Below are 27,335 nucleotides of genomic sequence, written 5' to 3'. Positions count from 1 at the left end.
CAGTGTCCCCCTTCCGGCCTTCGACCTTTTGGCGGCTTACAGCTCTTTGCGGCAGGCACTCTCGACTTTTGGCGACTTACAGCTCTTTGCGGCAGGCACTCTCGACCTTTTGGCGACTTACAGCTCTTTGCGGCAGGCACTCTCGGCTTTTGGCGACTTACAGCTCTTTGCGGCAGGCACTCTCGACCTTTTGGCGACTTACAGCTCTTTGCGGCAGGCACTCTCGACTTTTGGCGACTTACAGCTGAGTCTGGTATTATGAAGGTGTCGTCGGGCTCCAGGAAGGCGGGGTAGGTTCTGCCCGCGTGGTTCTTGCCGTCGTGGTAGAGTTTACACCGGCCCAGGTCCCAGCCCCCAGTTGTTGTTGTTTTTTTGTTTGTTTTTTTAAGATTGTTGTTCAAATGAACCCCCTCAGATCGGCTAAAGTTAAGAAATTATCATTGTCATCATCACAGAAGCTTCCTAATTTAATTTATCAGTCACCATCAGTCACGTGGGGTCACTGGGGACCCAGAGGTAGAAAATAAACAAACTCAGCTGCGTGTAACAGCAAAGATGATTGAGAATGAGAAGGCAAGAGTATATAGTGCCTTTTTGAAAACAGCGCTGCGGCCATTTTGGCCTGGAATACGGCTCCTTGCTGGGGCAGAAGCTTAGTCTCCAAAATGGCGGATTGGCTGTGTGCTGTCGCATCTTTACAATAAAAGGTCTCTGGTTACCGTAAACCTCCGTTTCACAAACACAACAACAAGGAGAGGGACAACTACTTTTCACGCTCTGTTTTGGATTAAGAGGATGTCCTGAAGTGTGACGGTGGATTAAAGACTTGATGACAAAACGTCATGTGATCTGGTGGATTATAGTCTTCGTGACAGAAAGAACAGGACACCCGATGGATTAACGTTACATGGATGCGGGTTTTACTGCCGAGTGCGACTTTCTGCTTAACTGCATGTAACGTTAAACCTTTATCGTCCATGTATTCCTGGGAGTGCTTATTCTTTTCGTGAATGGATTATTTTACGTCGCTGGATTTGGAAGGGAAAGCAGATTGCACTACATTTCAGCTGTTGCCGCCAGAATGAACCGTTCGCCCCATGGACCTTTCGGTCTGCCCGGAGTGCCCGAGATGCTACGGCAACTCCAGCTTCAGCGCTTCTCCAAGCCGGTTCCCGACCAGGAAGTACGTGGCGTCTCGCGGCGGCCCCGCGGCCTGCATTTCCCCGGCGGCTCCCGGCTCTCGGGGCAGCTGCCTCTACTGGTCTTCGCCCGCGGCCTCTCGCCCGTCCGCGCCGAACGGCCTCTCCCTCCGGCACGCTCGCACGCGTTTTTGGGCGTCCACGGCGCGGCGCTTCGTCTTCTGTTACACGGGCCGTCGCAGTGGCGCGCCCCGTGCCACGGGAACGCGTGCTGGGCCTTCTCGTCGGGGCTATGCTGGCAGCCTGTGGTCCGGTCGCTTCGCCAACGTCTTCGTCAGACACCTCGGAAGGCAAGTACGCTCCGTGGCCGGTCCGGGACAGGGGACCGATGTCTAAGCTGCCGTCACGGTCCGTGGGCTGCTCTGGCTCGGAACTCGACATGCCAGGAATGGGAATATCCACGGGTAGAGAAGGCTTGTGGGTGCTGATTCGGTCTGCGGATCTGGTGCAAAACAACGCTTCGGAGGCCGGCTTCAAGGGAGATGGGCTGCCGTGAGCTGCTGCTGCTATGATCGGCCAGAGAGAGGTGACGTAGAACCCTTGCTATATATATGAGGATTAACTGACGTCATGTTTGACGTCATAGCAGACGTCATGCTAGGACTTTTGACTGACCACGTTATGCTAGAACCTGACTGTCGTCAGGGGATGATCGGATTATGCGTGAGTGGCCTTCTGCTTGAACTATGGTCTGGAGACCTCACAACAAGAGGAAATACGCCAAAAATTAGCCTCAAACAATCACCACAACCAGTGACAGCTATACCAACATTAGCATGCTAGCTAGCACATTAGCACAACACAGAACACATGTATCAAACAGAAACAAATTTAAAACTCTAAACGTACCTGGTAGGCTGCTTGTTACTAAAGGGTATAAAATGTCTTGCTTCTAGGTCATCCTTCCTCTAGGCTGCAGGTTCAGAGTTTAATCTTTTATTTGTTTTCTTTGGTGAGCTCTTGGCTCCGTGGCGCTCAGCTTGCAATGTGGTCTGTGTGTGTGTTACGTTCTCAATTGTCCGATAAACACGGGTGCGTCAGATTAGTTCCGCCTCTAGACTACGAGATTAACGGTAGCACACACACACCACATTGCAAACTGAGCGCCACGGAGCCAAGAGCTCACCAAAGAAAGCAAATAAAAGATTAAACTCCGAACCTGCAGCCTAGAGGAAGGAGGACCTAGAAGCAAGACGTTTTATCCCCTTTAGTAACAAGCAGCCTACCAGGTACGTTTAGAGTTTTAAGTTAGTTTCTGTCTGATACATGTGTGTGTTGTGCTAATGTGCTAGCTAGCTAGCATGCTAATGTTGGTATAGCTGTCACTGTTTGTGGTGATTGTTTGAGGCTAATTTTTGGTGTATTTCCTCTTGTTGTGGTGGTACAAGGAGTGATTAAGCACATTGATGCCTCTGTTTTGTTTATATGAGTTACTAGTTACAGTACTAACTATGGTTCTGTGACTAAGCACATTATCTAATGCTTATATTTTGTTTATAAAGTTACTCTGTATCTACAGTTCCTGATACTTTAATTACATTTACACAATTTACATTTTGTTTTATAAAATTATGAATTAATGTAAGTGCACTTTTGATACCTGAGAGTATAGATCCACACATTGTTGTACAACTAAAATGAGATTCAAATGTAAGTTATATGTAGGTTTACTGCGGTTACATGCTGCCACTCCGACGTGCTGCCACTCCGACGTTCTGCCACTCCGAAATATCGGCACTCAGAAAGGGGGTCTATATTCCCCGTTTTTCACTAACCTCTCCCAGCCCCCACGCCAAACCTAACCTCCCCCCATGCCTAAACCTAACCTCCCCCAGACCCTAACCCAAAACCTAACCTCTCCCACCCCCACGCCTAAACCTAAGGTCGGCATTGCGGCTTCTAAGGTGAACGACCGCCAGTCCGAATAATGGAAGTTAACGTTCGGAGTGGCAGCATGTCGGAAAGGCAGAGGAACCCCGTTTACTGCAATAATACATTCCTTTTATTGTCACTGTAGTAGGGATGTTCATTTTGAATCAATTTCCATAATCGAAATTCGGGAAAATAAACGATCAATTATCGATTATCGATAGCATAATAATAATAATAATAATAATAATGTTTTTTTTTTTTTTTTTTTTTTTTTAATTCTGGTCTGGTAATAACTTTGCGCGTTCTCAGCCAGGTATAATGGCGATGCCGCTGTGTAGTAAGAATATCAGACACTAGCGCTGTGGCCAGGTAAACAAACATGTTACATGTCAGGTTACATCAGCGATCCTCAAAGTCCGGACTCCGGTCCGCATCCGGACCCAGACGCCGTCCTATCCGGACCGAGCCCTATAACGCTTAGTTCACACAGACAACCTACGCCTTGCCTTGCCTCAACCCACGCCTACGCCGAGCTGGGCGTGAACCTGTTACACGCTTTTGCGATCACACCGCACGCCTTTTGCACGCCGAACCTGGAGCCGAGTCTCAAGCGCCTCTCCTCTCTCCCGACTGTATTTTTTCACGTGTTGTCCAGAATTGTCATGGGTAGCCTAGGTAAAATAAATCTGATATATTTAATGTTCTATTGATGCTGGATATGTATAACCAGGTCTGACTATAGTGAGACATTTTAGAGAGGTGATCTTGCAAGAATATGTGCTGGCACAACAACATTGTCCATCTTGCTTCTTCGGTCGCTATTCTCTCTCATGAAGATTTGTTTGCAAAAAAAGGGAGAAAGCCCCACGTGATAGCCACCCGTCAATCTCTCTCTCTCTCTCTCTCTCTGCTCAACACGGTTGTAGTAACTCCATTTTATTTTGAAATTCAGTTGACTTTGCCATTTCCCACGGATATTGTCGCGTTTTTCTTTCATGGCTTGACAGAAGAAGCTTGACAGAAGAAGCCTGCCTGCACGCGCCTAGTCGGCTTGAAAATAGAACTCACGCCTAAACGATAAAATCGGCAAGGCACAGGCAAGGCGTGGGTACACGCAGGGTTCACGCTGAGGCGCCCCGTGTACACAGCCTCGTTGCCAAAAACGGACGCCTATTTAAAAGCGTGGGTAAAGGCAAGGCATAGGCAAGGCTTGGGTCGCTGGTGTGAACCCAGCCTAACCTATAAATCATTGAGAATTGTTACATTTCACGGAGCTTTTCTTTTTTAACCGGCACATGCTTTTCTACCCTTTACGGTACTGGTTTATCTGCCAGGAAGCTCACAGACCAATGCATGCGCTGTAAATCATCACACGTGATGCTACTCAGCCAATCAAATATCCGATTCGATATTGCCTGTTCCAGTCGGTTCCAGTGCTGCAGGTGAGAGAGTGTCAGTGACACATGGACGAAGTAGAGACGAGAGACTCGGAGATATGCGAGAGATATAAGTCATTTCACATGGCGTGCTCGAGTAGACCGCAAAAACAAAGATTTTGTTTTAATCCGGAGCAGGCAGACTCTTAGATGTTCATTCATTGTTCTCACGGGCAGCTCAAAACCAGGCAGTATGTCTCATTATGAAGTGCGATGCGATCCTAACCTGTCTATGAAAGCGTCACACGAGCAAGCACACTCAAATCCAGACTGAGGGCACACTCACACATTCACTGCCCAACGGCATGTGACGTTTGCATTGCGAACGATCGAAAGACAGACAGGCAGACAGACAGATACATAGAGACAGACAGACCGATAGATACATAGAGACAGACATTGAGACAGACAGATAGATAGATAGATAGATAGATAGATAGATAGATAGATAGATAGATAGATAGATAGATAGATAGGGAGCTCACTTCTCTCAACAGAAAAGGTGGAGTTGAGGGAAGAAAAGATTTTCTTTCTCAAATTAAAGCACTTTTAAGATGCACATTTTCCCAAAGCACTCTGTTGTATGTTATTTTTAAATGCAGCCATTATTTTACTTGAAATGAGAAAATAACATGTATTTATTATTAGTGTAGGCTAGTTATTTATAATTAATCCAGTTAAATATGAAAACTAAATAAACATTGTTGATGTTTATTTTGATTTAACATAGTTGTTGACTACATACAGACATTGTACCATTAGGCTACTGCAATCAGGACATTTTCTCTAACTGGACCTCTATGAATTTTAATTGAGTGCCCCTGGGTTACATGATGTAAGGCAGGGGTGGCCAAACTACGGCCCGCGGGCCAACTGTGGCCCGCTGCCCGTTTTTAAGTGGCCCGCCATGAATTTAGAAAAAAAAAAAAACGTTTTTTATTTTATTTTTTATTTTTTGCTAAAAACGTTTTTCCGTTTTTCTGTTTTTCTGTTTCAAAGTTTAAAACGGAAAACGAAAACGAAAACGGGAGAAAAAACGGAAAAACAAAAACATTAAGAAAAAGAAACTGAAAAACAAAAACAAAAAAACTGATTCCCCCATTTCGTTTTTTCAATTTAAAACCATTGAAAATGGGTTATACTTGGGCACCCTGACCTGGTCTATTTATTAAAAAAATATATATATACTGAATTCATGTTTAATACTAATGTTATGTTAAATTATCTCTGTCTTAACCTGTTGGCACAGGAAAATAAAATTTGATAACATACAGAAATACCCATTGTAATAGGTGAGCGCATCAATAAACTATGTGTCATATATTTATTTAGGTAGAAATAAATTTTTTGAAGGGTTTTCTGGTCCAATTTTTTTGCCGCGAAAACTGACGCGCTTAATAGTGTTTGGCCCGCGACTCCTTATATTTTTCTGTATGCGGCCCACAACCAAAAAAGTTTGGCCACCCCTGATGTAAGGCAATCGGCGTCTTCCAGCTTAGCTGACAGCACAAGAGTCAAATCAACAGGCCTGAGCTCGGCACGTCCTTACGTCATGAGTGCGCCTGCGGTAACGTTGACAACCACAGTCACACAGCCTTACACTAGCTAGCTAGGCTACTGTACTCACATTTTGAAAGTAGAACTCAGGCAGCTCACCGGCTGCGGCTTCCAGGCTTATAAACTCGCGACAAAAACCTCATCTGTCCTGATGGTCGAGTTCCATCCAGCTGCTCTCAGAGTCCGACGCGTGGATATTATTATTTGCCGAGATGTGTGTGAATTGATTCAGGTGGGCGTTAGCAGCTAAAGGCTAGCTGAGTCCATGCTGACTGCTGCTACTTCATAGTTCATAACATTATAAACAAATAAAACGACTTGAATTCACTTAAACACGTGTACCGCTACTCACACTTTGTTGAAAATTAGGAGAGAAGTGTGCGAAGTGTCATAGTTATAACAGCCTCGCTGAGGTCCACAGACAACTGGGTGCGTTTGTTTGTGTCCGCGGCGCATGCCGTTGTGAATTCCCCATGTTAAACTAGAGGCTATATGAAGCTCCACCTCACGTTAGTCGGCTGTGCAATGGAGTGGGGCGAGGAGGAACGAATTCCACCCAAACCTAGTCCGCAAAAAACAAAAAACAAAACAAAAATCGATAAAAATTCCACGTGATCAAATTCATTCCTCAACTATCAATTATCGATTATTGATGAACATCCCTACACTGTAGCTTGTAGATTGAATTACTATTGGTTTACTGGGATATTACACACATTTTATAAATATTGTAGCCTGTACCAATTGATTTGATTACAGAATAGTAATTGAGAGAAATGGTGTGACCTTGTCAGATTTTTGTAGACGGGGACTTCCAGGATGAATCCCAGGATCCAGGGGAATACAGCGAGACTACAGATCTCCCAGTCGACTGGGATGGCGAGCCACCACTGAGCATCTAGAAGAGCAATCCACACATTCACTGCAGTAGCATCAAGGACTACCCTGCTGTATGACTGGAGCGGTCGTTACACACACAGTCCAGCGGATGAACTTCATCGGGACGCGTACAGACACCCATCGACTTTTGGCCCCAAACAATTTTTTATTTTATTTTTTGGACTGAAGGGACAACATATTTTATTTGTGGGCGCACTTTATTATTTTTGGGGAATTATAAATTGTCAACTGTGAAAAGCTGAAGTACTGAATTCATGTTTACAAACAAAAGGCTTTAAATTCATCTAACTCTTACTAAGATAATCTTGCTAAAAGCCAAAACTCTGTGTTGTCTAATTTCATTGCTGTCATACATTTTTAAGGGCTCTGGTCATTCTGAAAATCTGGTACTTGTCCATGCTCATTTATATTAATATTCTATTATTATTATTATTATTCAGAATTACAGTACATATGCTACAGTCATCAAAGAGCATTCATTTACCGATTATCAACTCACTTTGTATCATTATAATGCTTGTTGATATAAGCAGATGGGCAATGTTTACCTTTGCTACATGTTTTCAAGACTGAGAGCTCCCAGTTCATCCTCTGGCAAAACGTTCAGCTGTGACGCTTTTCACATCACAACGCATCATAACGGAATTGCGGAAGCTCTGCTCTGAGGGCTGTTGATTCGGCTTCCAGGGCGCTGTTATTGTTAAAGAGCATTAATAGATGGTTATTTACGGTTAAGTAATGCTTATTCAGCACTCTTGTGCTTTTATGAAATGTTCCTTAAGTGATACATGTTTTCAGCTTTACAAGTGTCACAAAGAACATTAATAAATGGTTTATTACAGTTAAGTAATGCTTATTCAGCACTCTTACGCTTGTTATTCAAGGGATGTTTTCAACTTTACAATAAGGGTCACACAGAGCATTAATAAATGGTTAATTACGGATAAGTAATGTTTTTCAGCACTTTAATAAGTTTATGAACTGTTAGTTAAGGCATATATGTTTTCAACTTTACAATAAGGGTCACAAAGAACATTAATAAATGCTTAATTACGGATAAGTAATGTTTTTTCAGCACTTTAATCTGTTAATGAAGTGTTAGTTAACACATTGAGTGCCACAGCGCTTCAGTAAAATTGTCTGGAGCCTGTGCCAGGTTCACTTCCATTCAGTTGAAAACAGCTATAGAATTTGTTCTATTAGGGCGATATTGAGACGGCTGGACTCTAATTAAACATTGGACACTCCTGCTTCTCTCAAAGAAGAAATTTTGTTTCTAGACAGTTCCATTATGAAATGACAGCCTGTGAAGGAAGAGCACTTTCAAGGGTTTTCTGCTGGGTTTTTTTACTTTTCGAGATAAACACACTTTTATGTAAACAAAGGTAACAGAATGAATTCTGCTTCAAGTGTGATAAAATGCTATACCTAAATGAAAGGTTGGAATGTCTACTTTACCTTGGGGGAAAAAGTATGTAAAAAGAATGTTTCATTGATTTTTTACAAATATTTGAACACAGCTTAGTCCAACTTCAAGACGCTGCTTTTTATGGCATCAAGGTGTATGTTGCAGGCCATCTCTCCATAAAGAAACATGATATCAACTTCTTTTTTTTTGATGATGAAAGTACACTTCCTAAACTTTCATTTGGTGTGTAACAATCAAATATTCCACCACAACATTTCATGCAGTGTATTCTTTTCTTCAAAAAAACCTTCAAAGTAGTTTCCAAATAAAACACATTTTTATGCATAGTATTTTCATAATAGCCCACAGAATGAATTCTGCTTGATAAAATGCTATACCTAAATGAAAGGTTGGAATGTCTACTTTACCTTGGGGGAAAAAGTATGTAAAAAGAATGTTTCATTTATTTTTTACAAATATTTGAACACAGCTTAGTCCAACTTCAAGACGCTGCTTTTTATGGCATCAAGGTGTATGTTGCAGGCCATCTCTCCATAAAGAAACATGATATCAACTTCTTTTTTTTTGATGATGAAAGTACACTTCCTAAGCTTTCATTTGGTGTGTAACAATCAAATATTCCACCACAACATTTCATGCAGTGTATTATTTTCTTCAAAAAAACCTTCAAAGTAGTTTCCAAATAAAACACATTTTTATGCATAGTATTTTCATAATAGCCCACAGAATGAATTCTGCTTAGAGTTGAACAAAATGCAATACCTCAAACGAAAGGTTGGAAACTCAACTCAAGTCAATAACAAAAAGTATGTGAAAAGAATCTTCCATTTATTTTCTACAAATATTTGATTACATTTTTTTTTTTTTTTTTTTTCAAAAGAACCAACACATTTTATGAAAAAAAGGCATACACATGACTGATGCTATTACTGTGTTACAACTGCTACTATTCTTGTTACAGTAATGACACTGCTATTGGACGGCTTGACAACAGTCAGACAGCAGGCAGTTTGTGTTTGGAGGTAACGTTACTGTAGTCTTGAAGGACTGAATCCCGCTACAGCTTTCTCTCCAGTGTCTCTACTTTTCAACTGTCAAAGCAAATAAACATACTAAAGCTTGATGGACTGCCCACACACTCGTTGACACTAACTAAACTAAACTAAACACTGCATCACTGGCTGAAGCGGGGGTGGGGGGGGGGGGGTGTGGGGTGGGTCGGGGAAAGTATCACTGTGAGTGATACTCAAAGTAGCACGGGTACAGGCAGAGAGGTACGTGGTCACAGCCAGGGCAAACGTACTTGGTCTCTTTTCGGAGTCCCTTGGCTGTGCAGTGCGCACATTTTCGATATATTGTTTTTGTTTTGGTGGCTGGGTCTGCCACTGGCAGTGGCACATGCCCCGCGAAGTCCACATCCAGCCTCGCTGAAGCAGACCTTTTGCGTGGGTGGACTGGTGTTCTTCCTGGAAGATGAGGTTGGGGAGGGGCCGGAGGAGGAGGGGGATCTGCGGTCCAGGATTTGACCACAGACAGGATGAAGTCTTTCAGGGTTCTGCAGCTGGTCGTTGGGTTGCGTGCCCTGTACACAATGAACGCATTGCTCATTGCGATCTGCATCAGGTACATGACAAACTTAGAGCTCCATTTTGCAGTCTTCATGATGAAGGGGTAATAGGAGATCTTCTGGTCCAGGCGATCCACACCACTCATGTACTGGTTGTACTCCACCACGCATGCTGGCTTCCTCTGGGGGACTCTCTCACTGTTTCCTTTTTGTCTCACCGCCACAGTTGTCATCTCATCCTGGTGGAACGTAGAAATCATCCGGACGATGCGTTTGTCTCGCCATGCCAGGACCATCACTGTGTCATTGTGACGAGCGCGTTGTTCACCTACTGCCAGGACAGACGTGGTTACCTCGCGGATGGACGGCGGTTCTCCCCTGTTCACACGGAGTGTGCCAGCTGAGTGGATCTGGAGGCCGAGGAGAAGACGACACATGGACTCGCTGTTATAGAAGTTGTCCATCCACAAGCGATAGCCAAAACCCTCAAGGCCGGCAATGAGGAAGCGCACAGTGTCCTGCAGGGTACTGTGAGTTCCACAGTATGGCTTCATGGCGTAGCAGTAACCATTGGCTGAATCACACAGTATGTAGCTCTTGATTCCATACTTGGTGGGTTTGGCAGGATTGTATACACGGAAACGTAGTCGTCCTCGAAAGTGCAGCATCCCTTCATCCACCGAGATGTTTTGTGACGGCTGGTACAGCTCCTTGAATTTGGAGAGGAGCAGATCAAGGACAAGACGAACCTTGTGGAGCCGGTCGCTGCCATCGACCTCCCGATTGTCGCTGAAGTGGAGAAACCGCCAAATGAGCTGGAACCTGTTGCGTGGCATTGTGCTCCCGAAGTATGGTGTTTCAAGCGCCACATCAACAGACCAATACTCTGCCCAACTCGGCTTCTTGACGATGCCAGTAAGGAAAAGCAATCCCAGAAACCGCTTCAGCTCCACCAGGGTCAGCGGTTGCCAGGCGTTTACCCTGGAGTATGGCAGACGCAGCTCATCTATGACAGCAATACACTGTTCCGCGTACTTGTTGGTCTGATCAACAATCAGCAACATGAGCTCGTCACACAGGAACAGTTCCACAAAGTCGACAGGCTTGTCGGACTGCAGTGATGCTGCCGCACTGGGACCTGGCACTGCGGTGAATGGCAGCGTTTTGGGGCTCCAGTCTGCCATATCCCGCCAGCTCGGAGGATCCAGGGAGGGACGAGACTTGCCCGCTAAAACAATGAAATAAAAGGTTTTTCTTCAGACAATTGTGATATGTAAACAAGCTGTCTTTTTGACAAAATCCAATAATATTCTCACCTCTTTTGCTTGAAGATGCCGGCAGATGCTGCTCTTCCTCCTCCTCCTCCTCCTCCTCCTCCTCCTCCTCCTCCTCCGACTCTTCTGTATAGTAAAAGTGAGTTTATAAAAATATATTGACATTTCTTGAAGGAAAAAAGTTTGTTTTCAATATCAGATGAATAATTGTAATTCTAAAATGGCCTTCATCTCACCATCACTGGAGGTCAAGCGCGCACGACGTGTGACGCTGGGGGGAGCCCCTTCCTCTTCGTCGTCATCTTCCTCCGAGCTGTGCTCCAACTCTGAAATTGAATATTTTACATGGTATTATTAGTATGCTAACTAATTGCAGGATCGTTATTCTTACCAAGCTTGGTGTTGACGAAAATAAATTGATGAATAATAAAAGGTGTGTGGGTGTGTGTTTATTTTATTTTTTACATTTCTACCTCCATTGTTTTTTTTACTTGCTGGCCAGTGATGCCTGTTCCTATGTATATACACTGTAAGTCACTTTTATGAATACTTTTTGCACTCATGATTATTATTATTATTATTTTTCTCCTGCTTCTTTTTATTATTAGACATTACATTACATTACATTACGGCTTTTATTCAAATCGACTTACAATATCAGAACTTACAATATCACATTTTTGTCAACAATCGAGAAGTCATCTATGCATACAATCGTCTGGCATTTACAGCTTTAGTAGTAATAGTTTCCTGTAAAGGATCAATAAAGTAGGCTATCTATGTAGGTTCTAACCTCTGGAAGCCGCCTCGTCCAAGAAGGTTCGCCTCTTAGGTCCAGGGCCAGGGGGCTGCCATTCCTCATCTCTGGCGTCGTCAGGAGATGATGAAGCGGTCTCCTCCGGCTCATCGGTGTCGGTTTCCGGGAGATCTCTCTCCCGAACAGCACGACTGAGAGCCTGTTGCAGTGTGAGCTGCCCAGGCCCTGGGCGCGGCCCACCACGTTTGCGTTTGGCCTTAGGCATGCCAGCTAACTAACAGCTAACAGCTAACTAACGCTAGTCTAACTGTACACTAACGCTGACTAACGCTAGTCTAACGCTAGTCTAACACTAACGATAGTCTAACAAAACAGACACACAAGACAGACAGACAGACAGAGACACACAGACACTTTTTTTTGTTTTTTTTTACACAGATCCTATCTACCCTGACCTAACACTAAATACTAAATGCTAGCTAAATCTAACACAGGCACACTCGCTAGCACACTCACACGCACCCGACACAACCCACCCACGCACTCACCTCACACCAAGCACTCGAATCCACTCACTACACAATCTCACAAACTAATCTACTAATCGCTATGTTACTAAATTCTACTAAATGCTACTAAATGCTATAAATCTATTCTCTGCTACTGATACTGCTATTGCTACTGCTACTGCTACTAACCACACCTACTCTACAAGGAGGCTCTGAGCACCGCAAGGTTTTAACGTGGCTGCACTGCGCAGCTGCGATGTGATTTTTAAGGTGGCGCCGTGTGATCCCTTGAAGGGATTCATGCTCACTGGCTAGGTACGACCTTAAACAGTAGAATTATGGAATAATATGAATTATGATTTTAGGACGTCCACAGACGTCCTTGGCACTGAACGTTACTTTTTTTTAGGACGTCCACAGACGTCCTTGGCACTCAATGTGTTAAGGCAGACATGTTTTCAACTTTACAATAAGGGTCACAAAGAGCATTAGTAAATGGTTAATTACAGATAAGTAATGTTTTTTCAGCACTTTAATGTGTTAATGAAGTGTTAGTTAAGGCATACATGTTTTCAACTTTACAATAAGGGTCACAAAGAGCATTAATAAATGGTTAATTACAGATAAGTAATGTTTATTCAGCACTTTAATGCATTAATGAAGTGTTAGTTAAGGCATACATGTTTTCAACTTTACAATAAGGGTCACAAAGAGCATTCATAAATGGTTAATTACAGATAAGTAATGTTTATTCAGCACATTAATGAAGTGTTAGTTAAGGCATACATGTTTTCAACTTAACAATAAGGGTCACAAAGAGCATTAATACACGGTTTTTTACAGGTAAGTAATGCTTATTAGGCACACTCAAGCTTTTATTAAGTGTTACTTAAGGGATATATGTTTGCAACTTTACAATAAGGGTCGCAAACAGCATTAATATATTGTAGCGTTTCAGGTAATCTAAGTATTACCTGTAATGTGATGTGCAATAGAAGTGTCTCAACTGCGGCTAGGAACTGATGTGTGTGGGTGTGTTCCTAGGGGGAAGGGGATATATGTGACCAGCGGCCGGGGCGGAAGCCAGTCAGTGCCATGTGGGCGAGCAGACCGGTTGTTGTGTCTAGAGCTAGCGGTGTGAAGCTAGCTGCTAGGAGCTAAAGGAGCCTGTGAATAAAGAACCTGTACCAACTACAACTCTCCGTTCCTTGGACAAATACCCACTTTGTTACATTGGTGTCAGGCAGTAAAGCGGTAACGCCTCTGATTCGGCCGGGAGAGGAGAGGGTGAGGAGGAACGACGGAGAAAGTGCGGAATGGAGCGGCTAAAGATGAAGAGCGAGGTGGAAGAGTCTGAAGCCTCGGTGTATCCGGAGAATAAGGGGGAATACAGACGGATGAAGGAGGAATACAGACTGATGAGGGAGAACCTCGGGCGGGAGGAGAGCGGAGCCGAGCCGGGCCCCGCTGGCAGACAGGCGGGGAGTGACGAGGCTGAAGCACGGCACGCGACGGCGGGGGATGGCGCCCGCAGAACTAGGAAGGACGTGCCCGTCCCGAAATACAACGGTAAAGGCGAGTGGGAGCCATATTGCACAATGTTTAACGTAGCAGCGGACATGAATGGCTGGTCGAGGGAAGAGAGAGCCAGTCACTTGGTGATGTCGCTCGAGGGCGAAGCTATAACATGTGTGGCAGCAATGGCAGACACAAAAGACTTAGACATTGTGATGGCGGCCCTGCGGAGACGCTTCGGACGATGTGAAGAGCAGGCCATCGTAGCCGCGGAACTGTGTAACAGACGCAGACGGCAGGGTGAGTCGCTGCGTGCACTGGCAACAGACATTGAGACTCTCAGCCGGCGCGCATACAGCCAGCTACCGACGGAGGCGCTGGATGGGTTAGCCCTAAGCTACTTTGTCCAGGCCATCGAGCCACGGGGTCTAAGCCAGAAGGTAACGCTGGGACATCCAAAAACACTGGGAGCAGCGCTGGAGTTGGCGCTGGAGATAGAGACAGTAGAAGGCTGGGATAAGAGCAGCGGCATAATGGAGGCCGCCCCAGTGGTGAGAATGGCAGCGGAGAGCCAGCTACAAGAAGAGCCAGCGTGGAAGACGGCCTTGGCAGAGCAAGGCAACATGGTGAAAGAGCTATCTGAGTCGGTGCGCCAGTTAACAGAACAACTGCTCCGAAGAGCGACCCTGCAGCCCACCCCACGAGACAATACCGGGGCCAGGGGGCCCGGGGCCATGCGCTGCTGGACCTGTGGACGCCCCGGGCATCGGGCCAGAGAGTGCCGCGGAGGAGCGTGGAACCAGGGAAACGGCGCGGGGCCCGTCTAAGAGGGGCGAGACGGGCCCCCTACGTCATATTCCCTATGGCCACGTCACCGTTGGAGGGGGCCCAGCGGTACAGACGGGGAGGTGGGGCGTCGCCTTCCCCCGAAGCAGACGACATCGCCGGCGCTGTCAACATGCAGAACGGGCCGCACACGATGAACGGCTGCCATGTTCAGGTCCGCCTGCAAGGGAAGCCCTGTGTCGCCCTGGTGGACACGGGGTGTACGGCAACGCTGGTGAACTACAACATGATGCCAGAGGGAGCGCTTCTGGAGCAGCCAGCGGACCAGCTGCTGAGGACAGTATCCGGTGAGTTGATGCCGATGAGGGGAAGGGGGTCCGTGATGATAACTGTGGGGGGACAGACAGTGAACTTTCCGGTATGGGTAGTAGAGATGGCGGGGCCCTGTATCTTGGGGGAGGACTACTTGACGCTAAACCAATGCACAGTAGACCTAGGGAAGAGCACACTGACGTTTGCAGGGGGGCCGGTAGTCCAGATGGGTCACCCTCCCACCGCTCCAGGGGAGCAACCAAACGTCAATAACATCACTGTATACCGCGTCACAGTTGAGCACGGGCCCCACGCGGAGCCGCAAAAGAGACTGTGTTGGACATGTGGAGAGCCGGGCCACGTGGCGAGGTGGTGCAGAAGCGGTCCCGGGAGACGGACCGGGTATGCGGGACAACGACATGGACAGCAGGGAGCCTGCTGGGCATGCGGCGAGATTGGACACCTGGCTAGAGAGTGTCAAAAGGCTGTCGGGGACCGGAGGGCAGCGGGAGAAGAGAGACGTGCAGGCGGCGGACAGGTGAGACTCTGCTGGACTTGCCGTTCGCCTGGGCACTTAGCCAGAAACTGCACTGCGCCCCCCACGGTTGCTGTGCGGAAAGCCGAGGTGGAGAGCGAGGCCGGTTGTGTTCCCCCTGTGGTCCTGAACACGCCGTCCCCTGGGGAAGGGGGGCGGGAGGACGACCGAGTGCAGGAGGTGGAGGAAGACGAGGAGGACTGTCCAGATGTGGATCTGGAGGACGACAGAGCGACCATCAAGGATGTCGACGTGAGTGAGTGGAGACGCAGGCAGGCGGAGGACGCGGAGATCGGTCCGGTGCTTGCGTGGGTGGCGGCCGGACGCCGGCCCCCTGTGGAGGAGACTCACATGTTTTCCGGTGCCACGAAGGGACTGTGGAACGTGTTTTCCGACCTGCGGCTGGATGAAGACGGGCTGTTGGAGAGAACAGAGCACGGGGTAAAAGGGAGGCAGGCGGTTGTACCCGGTTGCCTGCGAGAGTTGGCGCTTAAGGGGGCACACAAGGGCCCTGGTTCCAGTCATTTTGGGCCCGAAGAGACACTCACCCGCATCCGTGGACATTTCTACTGGGGCAAACAGAAGGAGGATGTGCGAAGATACTGCGATGCGTGTGAGGACTGTGGGGCACAGAGGGGGGACCGTGCTGACTTACACTGCAGAGGATTAACCCCACTGGGGGTTGAGCGGGACTAGCGTGCTTCAGGGGGGACAGAAGCTGTGAAAGGGGGGATGGAAATGGGGTTTAAATGAAAAATTAAGAAGTTGCTGGGAAAAGAAAAGTTAAGGAAAATGTGGGGGCTTGTGTTTAAATGAATGTGTGAAAAAGAAGGAAATAATGAAAAACTAGACATTATGGAGTGCCTAATGGGAAACTAGACATTATGGGGGTACCTAATGGAAAACTAGACATTACGGAGTACCTGATGCAAACTGGACATTATGACGGGGGTGTTGGAAAAAAAAGAAGGGACTAATTGTGGGGAATTGAAATGTTGTGGGGTTTGTGGGAATTAGATTTTGATGTGGTGATGGGAAAAATATTGTGTTGGGTGTGTTTTGGTACAGGGGGATGTGTGTGGGTTGTGGGTGTCGACGTGGGCGTCGACTAATGTTGGGTGAGGAGTATGTAGCGTTTCAGGTAATCTAAGTATTACCTGTAATGTGATGTGCAATAGAAGTGTCTCAACTGCGGCTAGGAACTGATGTGTGTGGGTGTGTTCCTAGGGGGAAGGGGATATATGTGACCAGCGGCCGGGGCGGAAGCCAGTCAGTGCCATGTGGGCGAGCAGACCGGTTGTTGTGTCTAGAGCTAGCGGTGTGAAGCTAGCTGCTAGGAGCTAAAGGAGCCTGTGAATAAAGAACCTGTACCAACTACAACTCTCCGTTCCTTGGACAAATACCCACTTTGTTACAATATGGTTAATTACAGTTAAGTAATGCTTATAGAACATGCATATAAATTAGGGCCACATGAAGAAACGGAACCAGCAAACCTCAAATTAATGTTAATTAAGGGTTAATGGATGCTTATTAAGCACTACTAGTCATGTAAATTACGGTGTGTTAATTAATGCTTATTAAGCATTAACCAACCCTTACTTAATGCACATTAGTTAATGTTAATTAAGGGTTAATTAAGGCTTACTAAGCTTTACTAACCCTGTTAATTCATGTTAATTCATGCTTATTAAGCATTAACTAAGCATTAATTAACCCTTAATTAATGTACCCTTATTGTAAAGTGTTACCAGTTTACTCTCAAATGTGGAGATTTTAACTACACTTCTCAAAAGCCATATACATAGTTTTAAAGCTGAAAAAAGTTTGGGGGTTTAGTTATCTTTTAAACATGTGTATGCTCGACCAGCAGCTTCTCAATCGCCCAAATAAAAAGTGTGTTTGCCAGAATAAGTCCAAACTGAAAAGAAGAGCTGTATTCTGGGAAAGACTACTTAAAAACATGAACACGTGATATGAAATGCAGTAAGGTTTAGAGAATTTCTTTCTTGCTGTGGTGCAGAAACCTAACCATAGACTGTATATGTCCTAACGAACAGACAAATATTGCTGGTAAACATCACTGCTGTGAAAGTAGGCCTACTTGAATTTGAAAATCAGGGTTCATACTATGAAGCCTGTTTTTTTTTTCATTCATTCGAATGAACCCAGGTTTTGCTTGAAATGCCCATCCTGCTATCCAATCGTCTATTGCTAGTTGGCTAAATATACCCTCATACTAAATTATGCGCAATGATTCCTCATATTCTCTTCTTTTTTGCCTTATAGAAAAATGACAAGTCAGGGTGGATCTCCGCAAGTGAGTATCATATCCTGAGAGCACTGAACATGAGATTAATGTTGTTTCCTAAGTGAGTGAGAGATAAGTCATATTTATCTGCGTTTCTCTGGAGCTGTGCTGTGATTTGCTGTAATAAACACAAATCCGGTATGGTGGCACAGTGGCAGCGCTGTCGCCTCACAGCACGAAGGTCCTGGGTTCAATTCCTGCTGGTACGCTGTGGGTACTGAGGGTGTGTCCCCATTCCCACGCCTCAATGCCTACCGCAGGTGGGCCTTTCTGTGGAGTTTGCAGGCCCCTTCTTCCCCGTGCTCCCCTGGCGTTTCGTGCAGATAGGAACCCCCTGCTATATATAAACAAGGCTAGGTGGGAACCTACAGTAGCATTATGGCCAGCGCAATAAAGTGTTCATGAGCATCGGCACTCAAATCGGCACACAAATCGGATTGGACAAAGCCAGATATAGTGCCCGCTTGCGCTGGCCAAAAAAGTAAACCCAAATCTGGTATTTTATTTTAGTTGTATGCAAAACGGACAAATTATTTAATCGTGCACCATGGGCTTCAATATATTGGTGCTTGTTTCCAATGCTGACTTTGTTTTTCCAGTCATATAGTTTTGGAATGCTGTTTGTGATAATTGTTTATTGGCATGGTTTGAATGCATGATTAAGGCAGTCTACATAAGGGAGACATCTGGAAGTATTTGTTTTGGGTTGATATGAATGTTAGACATTATTGTAACATAATGTGTTTCTCCCCCCCTTCCCCCCATCTCTAGGAAATGCTGCTCAATCATTTACTGGACAGGCTCTACACCAGACTATCAAGTTGCCTTGATCGTGCCCCTCTGGACCTAGATTACATATCATTTATATGTTCACAGGAGCTGGTTGTACTCAGTGCAGTATCAAGCAATCTTGACATCCCTCAAGCAGTGTATGATGCCCTTACTGAGCTGCATCGCCTAGTCAATGAACAAACTGACAGGGAAACATATGTAACAGTTCCGCTGGAGAGGGGAGATAGAGGGCGCCCCAGAGTTAAAATATGCAATGAATATGTGTCTGAGCTTCTTAATATGGGCCTATCCGTGAGGTGCATTGCCAAGCTTTTAGGGGTTTCTAGGTGGACGCTGCACAGACGTATGGATGATTGGGGTTACTCTGTGAGGGCTCTCTACAGTGGCTTAACTGATGATGAACTTGACATCGTGGTGTCAGCCATCATCTCCAGCAACCCACATGCTGGATACCGAATGATGCTTGGACTGCTGCGGGCAGAGGGACATCGAGTGCAGTTGCAGAGGGTTTGTGCATCAATGCACAGAGTTGACACTGCAGGGATTGTGTTAAGAATGTCACAGATGAGGTGTGTGGTACGCAGAACATACTCCGTCCCTGGCTCCAGATCGCTGATGCATATCGACACAAACCACAAACTTATAAGGTTGGTTGTGTTTGTCAAATAGAAAGCTTTGGCTTTGTTCACAATGTAGTAAATAAGGTGACAAATGATTATGTCCAACCCCCTCCCCCTTTCTCAATTAAGCTACAATATGGTGATATTCGGAGGAATTGACGGCTTCTCAAGGAAGGTAGAGATGATAATTTGATGAAGGCTCTTTTCACAACATATCTTTTAACCATAGCATAACAACTATTTATGTGCTGAAAATGAGTATTTTCATATGGACACTTACAGAATGTAGTGATAGCTTTTGGTAATGAATGTTATGTTTACCAAAATGGAACTTAGCAAATAAAACTTAAGGCAGTGGTTCTCAAATGGGGGTCCGCGGACCCCAAGGGGTCCGTGGCACTTTGCCAGGGGGTCCGCGAAAAGTTTTCAGGTAAAAAAAAAAAAAATAAAAAATGCTACATGTTACTTATTCCTTCTCAAACTACTTCCTACATGGTGCTAGTCTATCAAAATATCTTGGCTGTCATTGATTGCGTTGCATAGTGGTTTTCTGTACTGTTGCCAAATTGTGATATTGTAAGTCGCTTTGGACAAAACAAAAGCGTCTGCTAAATGACGTAATGTAATTAAAAAAAGATATATTTTTTTTTTTGCAAAATCTTCATAGTTCAACGAAAATAGTTTATGCTTTAAATCTAAAATGGTTCATGGATTACATTCTAATAACAAACCTATCAAATTAAAAGTCAACCACGTTACCGTGGAAACAAATAAGCTTAGCACAAAATCACAAATCAGAATGTGGGGGTCCCCGGTATATTTTCTATCTTGTAAGGGGTCCTTGGCTGAAAAACATTTGAGAACCTCTGGTTTAGGGTATGACGGTGGTGTTCTGTACTATTCCCACAGATAATGTATCTCGGTGTTGCCAATAACAACAAGGCCTCCACTACCCTTGCCTTCTTCACTGCGCTGTTGAGAAACATGGCTTACCACAAAGGTATAGCCTATCTTGTACATTTAAATTGATATATCTGCCCTCCATATCAATGGCCTCACCTATTACATTAAAATTGTCATTTAAATTATGTCTAAAACACAAAAATATAATCTGCTGTCTTCTGTCCTTCCAAATTCACTTCTCAAGGGTTCGGGTTGACCATGGGGTGGAAAATGTTGACGTGGCCCGCCTTATGTTCTCCACCCGAGGAGTTGGGAGAAGCAGCTTCATTGCAGGGAAAAGTGTGCATAATCAGAGGTAACCACAAACGTGTGCGTGCGCCTGCTGTTTGGTATGACATTCATGACCCTTTAACTACATTCCTTAGGCCCGGTTCGACAGAGAAAATGAACATCAAGAAAACACTGATTTTCAGCATTAACAAATTAAAATTAGCAGAAAATGAAAAGGCGTCTTTCAGCTCACGACTACAGTGCAGATTTCAGCTGAAAACGCCAAACGGTGTAAAAAATTACGCCAATTCAAGTCAACTTGGCTTCTAGAGACTTGGCTCATGCCAGATTCAAACACATTTTCTAAATACTTGTGCTCACTCACATAATTGAAGAAGAAGAAATGCACTTTAAATCATACATTGAAATAAATGTTTGCTACCCACATCCTTTTAATCTGTGGTGCATCCAACAGGATGCCAATACAAAGCAAAATATCTATTTTTTTCTGTCCGCATTTTTATGAGCTTTACATTTAATGAAACTTCAAACTTGTCTATCAAGCTGTCAAGCATTTCCAATAATATTTAGGCAATGATTCACCACTAGAATGTGGGCCTGGACTCCACTATACTCCAATCCACTCTGAACCTCATACGTCCCCTGTTAATATTTGACTCATCCATGTTTTCTCTTTAGGTCGCTTTCACATAAGCTGGTTAGTCAAGGCTTCAGAGTTAGTTACAATGGTGATAAAACCTTTCGTAAAGTTTTTAGTGTTTCATTTTGGACATGGCAAGGCCAATACAGTCATTCAAACCCAGGCCAGGATTAGTATCCTCTCTCCCCTTATCCAACAGGAGTACAGTATTTCAGTTTTAAACTTTGTTCTCTTTGATAACAAGAATACTATTATATTGGTAGCAGTATTCAAAGATAAGCATGTTCTCTTTTATTGGCATGGTCCAATTATTATTCGGTTGGCTACTTGACTTGTTTCTGGACACTTCTAAATGCTGAAATAATCATTCTAAATTACATTATATGCTTTCAACAGAATTGAGCGTCTCTGGCAGGATGTCTTCACAGCAGTCACATGCTTGTTCTACAATATGCTGCACCAGCTGGAGGAGGATGATCTTCTTGACCTGTCCAGTAATGTTCACCTCTTCTGTTGCCACTACGTCTTTATTCCCCGCTTGCAAGCCCAGCTTGGTGTGTTCAGAGATGGCTGGGACAACCATCCCCTTAGCACTGAGAGAAATGTCACTCCCAACCAACTGTGGCACCTCGGACTACAGCACAACCCAGAAGAGTACAATGATGAGGTATGTATTCGTGAAATGTGCTCAGCACTGCATAGAGTTGAGACTGGATTAATAATGGCTACTTATCCGACAGGATTTGCACATCCCTATGATTGACTGGGAGAGTAGCGGCCTTGCACCCTGTGATCCCAACCATGGTGTCCATGTCCCTGAGAGTGACTGCCCTTTGAGCCCCGATGACCTGGCTGGACTTTGTGCTGCTGTCGACCCAACGGGACCCTCAACATACATGGGAGTAGACAGATATTTAGCTACACTGGAGTATATGCACAGCATTGGCTATGCATAGGAAATAATTAATTAAGGATCAACTGGCTACCAAAGTGCCATCCACCTCCACATTGTAGGGCTGGGTGATATGGACTAAAAATCATATCTCAGTATTTTTGGTCAGATTATGATACATATATCTCAGTATCTCTGCTGCATAACTTTGTACAACAAAGAAATGAAAAATAATCTGTTCTGCTTTGTGACTGATAAAAACAAGAGCTGTGAAATTTCTTGTCATATTTGAGAACTGTGTTGGTGATTGTATGATTGTGATAGCTGCCTATATACATTCATATTTTAAATATATTGGAATTTAATATTCTTCAGTCCTTGTATTCAAGTGACCCTCCTGTCGTTTTACCCAAAATACTATTTCACCCATTATAGCAGACTATTGTTGTGAAGGTTCATCTTCAGCTGAGCATAGTGGTCAGAGACATCCAGCCTATCTGCTATCAAAATCACCACTCTCCAGACAGGGTACCCCTGTGACCTGACAGGAAACAATTGATCCAGCTTTAATTTCGATTCTTACAACATATTCGAAGATGGTAAACAAAATGGTAATTCCACAGGAACTCAAATCTTGGGTTGAAAACGAATAAGTCGATTAAAAAACAACCTAGCCTACAGACTAGACTCTTCAAATCTATAAAGAAAAGAGTTACATTTACTTATTGAAGCCTGTAGGGAAAACAGTGATAACAAGCCTGTAGGGAAAACGGTGATAACTTGAGTTTGTATAGCAATACCAAATGGGCTATAGCCTATGTGCTACAGAGTAAGCTTAAAGAAGAAACTAGAACTATTCTACCATCTAAGCTAAAGCTTAGTTTCATCACCTTATTGCACACATGGACAACTTTCGATGGTTTATCCATACCGTATCTTCCAGAGAACAGTCCCATTCATGTGAAACATTTTGACAATTATTCAGCTTGAGTAGGCTACACAAGAGTTGGCTGTCATACATTAAGGCTCACGTCGCTTCCGGGTTAGGCATATGAACCAAGGGATTTCATCAGACATTTATTACAATGCTCTTTTTATAAGCATTTTACAGAATGTCGGCCTATATGGAAAATAAAATGGTGGATGAAGTCCCTTAGTTCATAATGAAGTGTGAGTGACTTTAACTCTAGCTGAGAGGGCATTATTAAAGTATTGTGTATGTAATATAAGAGTAGCAGCTGGGTAGTCCACATTTTCCGTTTTATAGCCTATACAATGTCAATGTGTACCAATGAAAAGTTATCTTCAAAATGATGTAGCCTAACAAGACAGGTGAAAATAATTAAAATGTGAAGCAGCTAGTTATCCTGGAAGCTTTGACACAATCAGATTGTATGAATTACATCTCCATAAAAACTGGCAAATGAAAATTAAGTAGGCTACTGTCGGGATGACAGGAACAGTGACGCAAGTCAGTTCTCAGGTTGACCCAGCATTGCAAGATGCTGGCGTCGTTTATTCATCCTCCACAAACAACTGAACTGCACATGATGGCCTAGCTCACGGTTTTTCAATGTCTCAGATTATGGGTCTCCCCTCACTCAGACAAAGCCCCCCATCATCACGATTATGTTATTTTATCCCACTTTGCCACTCAACAAACTGACTCAAGATAGTCTGATAGGCTACTATTTGACATATTTCAGACTACACAGAATACATAAAAATGTCTGTCTGAAGGCATGTTTTGTTCTGACTGGGAAAGTGGGAAATACAGTAAACTTCCCCAAAACTACTGTAGCCTGTCTCTTAACTACATCTTTACCAAATCACACACATTTAGGAAATTCTATTAGATCTCCTTTGAATGAATAATAACAAATGTGATATTTTTTCACTTTTATTCACTGAGCTTCCCCTGAAACTGTCTGCCCTCAAGTGAGTGAACTTTGACAATGCCTTTGATGTCACAACTCAACATCCATAATAAACCTGTGGATCCTCTATGCACACAACCACCACAAACTCAGGTAGGTCAGCAATTTGGCATGATGGCAACAGGATATCCACCGTCATCCTTTTCCTCTTCTCCAAGCCAGATGATGTCTAGAACCATCAACATTATTGAAAAGAGTCAAAAGCTTAAGCAGGTTAATTTGAGTGTTAGGCCAATTTCACACATTCTGGAAATCATCTCGCGACCCACCCAGGCGACCCCCCGGGCGTTCCCGACCCCCACTTTGGGAACCACTGATCTAGGGTGAGCATACCCTCAATGCGAGACTGAGTCGCGTTGAGGCTTGGGCGAGCAAATCAGTGTTTTATTAGCCTACACCTTTATTGTTATTTTATTTACTTTATTTTTAATTATCTGTTTGTTCCCTCCGTGGCTAAATTAAGGTTTACCTTACCTATATTTGAGATAGATAGGTGGTCACAGTCTGAGTAACGTTATAAGCTATTAAAATAGAGAAGTTGATTCTTGAGGTCTGTGATTCCCTACTGCTTTCACTTTCAGCCGCTTATCTAAACGTTAACGATGCCAGGCGATTAAATAGCATGGCTGGTTACAGCCTGTTGGCGCTAGAGGGCGCTGCTAGTAAAGGAGTAGAGTGTAGAGCGGGAGAAGAGGAGAAATTAAGAAGTGTAAACAAGCAAAAAATAAAGATGGACGTTCCCTGTTAAACGCATACGCGTTAGTTGTAATTCAACATAACGTCTCTGCACACCATCATCTTTCCCTCCACTTCATGTCCTGCATGAGGGCCCAGAGCCATGCGCAGAGCAGCCAGAGCGAGCGGTATGCCCGGTGCTCTTATTTTGGTGGGGTTATTGAGGAGGCGGGACATCCCTTAGCAAGCGATCCCCCTGATTGGCTGATTACATTTGTGGATTGACGCTGTGGTAAAGGGGTAGCAAAAAGATTTGTAGACGAATGCAATGCATTCCACACACAGGCTGTGATGTACAAACACTAATTCAACACTTGAACACCTAGCATAGCGATCCACACACACACTGTGATGTGCAAACACAGATTCTACACTTGAACACTGAGCATTGTACATAATTTGTATGTGTGTCTGGAAACAGTTTGCAAATTGCAAAGAGTGCATTTGTAGAAAATTCCACCATAAAACAGCGGTAGAATAGTGTTAAAATTCAGAAAATAAATGCGAAACAATCTACAAACAGAAATTCTGGTTTTGAAGTACAAGTCACTGAAATCTATTTGTGGATCATGACGTGGATTTAAAATGTATTTGTGGACCATGTTTTCCATTTGCGGATCATGATGTGTTTGTTTGTGGATTTTAAATCTATTTGATGATTTCAAATCCTTGACTTGCTGTGGTAAGTGATGGGAAAAAAATATAGGCCTATCTATATATATAACTTTATAATTCACAAATTGAAATTGACGATATATGCCAAGTCCTGGAAAGTGAAAATGTAGACAGCGAGGGGAGGCTGGCCAGCGATGATGGTGAAAAGATAAGACAGGTAAAATCAAGCATTTTAAAACGAAATCAAAATGAATAAAAATATACATTGCAGCTATCGACATAGAGCTGTAGATTTTTATTGCAAGCAGTCTTCCCCCAATCTTTTCCGACTCTGAGCTGTCTCCGTGGCTAGAAAAGAACGTTGATAGTAAACTCTGGGCCTAGTCACAGCTAATGGAGCCCTATGCTAATGCTAGCTACCTAGGCTAGCCGTAGCGCTCAATCTTTTGGGAAACGATGCGAAATAAGCGCTTTTCCCGTTTCCTCTGCGTCTCCTCTTCTTCGCCATGCACGAGCTAACTACACATTTAACCCTTGCCATCAGGGCCGGCCCTAGCCATCTGGGGGCCCTAAGCAGGATATAGATCAGGGGCCCTGTAATGGCAAATTATTGATCAAGTGTGTATTGATTGATTAATTATTAAGTATGACAATTCTATGATGTGTTTTGTGAAATGTGTTTTTCATCAATGCAAGAGGATTGCTGTTCTGTGAGAACATATGTCTTGTTTTGGGAAGTGTCTATGGGAATTGAGGTTCCTGTGGGAACCTGTGTCTTGTTGTGACTATAGACTGGATTTGTTATGGATTCTAGTGAACATCAGATTAGCTACATGGATGAATGGAGAAGTACTGAGTTGGAGGGAGGTTGAATGAACGGATCCAGAAGAGGGCGGGCGATAGTTTTCAGTATATGATGTGAAGTAAACAATAATGCGGGGCTTTTGCATTGTCAAATGTAGACAAGAGGAGACCTCCGTGCACGGAGACATGATTGTGGAATTAAAGAAAACCTCCTATGAATATTTAAAACGGATACTTCATTATTGATCAATCAGCAGGACATTGCAGTTGGATTTTTCCTCCACAACTAGTGTGTATTGATTGATTAATTATTAAGTATGACAATTCTATGATGTGTTTTGTGAAATGTGTTTTTCATCAATGCAAGAGGATTGCTGTTCTGTGAGAACATATGTCTTGTTTTGGGAAGTGTCTATGGGAATTGAGGTTCCTGTGGGAACCTGTGTCTTGTTGTGACTATAGACTGGATTTGTTATGGATTCTAGTGAACATCAGATTAGCTACATGGATGAATGGAGAAGTACTGAGTTGGAGGGAGGTTGAATGAACGGATCCAGAAGAGGGCGGGCGATAGTTTTCAGTATATGATGTGAAGTAAACAATAATGCGGGGCTTTTGCATTGTCAAATGTAGACAAGAGGAGACCTCCGTGCACGGAGACATGATTGTGGAATTAAAGAAAACCTCCTATGAATATTTAAAACGGATACTTCATTATTGATCAATCAGCAGGACATTGCAGTTGGATTTTTCCTCCACAACTTGGGGGCTCGGTCCGGGATCTCACGACTGGGATGCGGACCTCTGGCATGTCGACTGGTGATAACCTCCTGTCAAAGTTGGACCTGAAAGCTCGATTAATGCTAAGAGAGCAGGAGTCGACATGCGGAGGAATGTAGCCCAGCGCTGTGATCTGCGGAACCTGGTGAGGCAAATACACACTGGATGCAATGTTGATTGATCGGTTTTATGTCAAATTGAGTAGCTGTGAAATTTAGAATAATGTTATACAATTGGTTCTAAAAATAGACAATTGTAACTACTGCTAAAAGCTACAGGTCTGGGGGATGTGTGTGCGTGTAAAACGGATGTAACCACTGCCTTAGTCAAAATAGGATTTGTCTAGAAGAGAGTGGTGCGGGGTCAT

This window comes from Poromitra crassiceps (assembly GCF_964638095.1).
Source record: "Poromitra crassiceps genome assembly, chromosome: 21".
In the NCBI taxonomy this organism is placed as follows: domain Eukaryota; kingdom Metazoa; phylum Chordata; class Actinopteri; order Beryciformes; family Melamphaidae; genus Poromitra; species Poromitra crassiceps.
Note: the sequence above shows the minus strand (reverse complement) of the source record.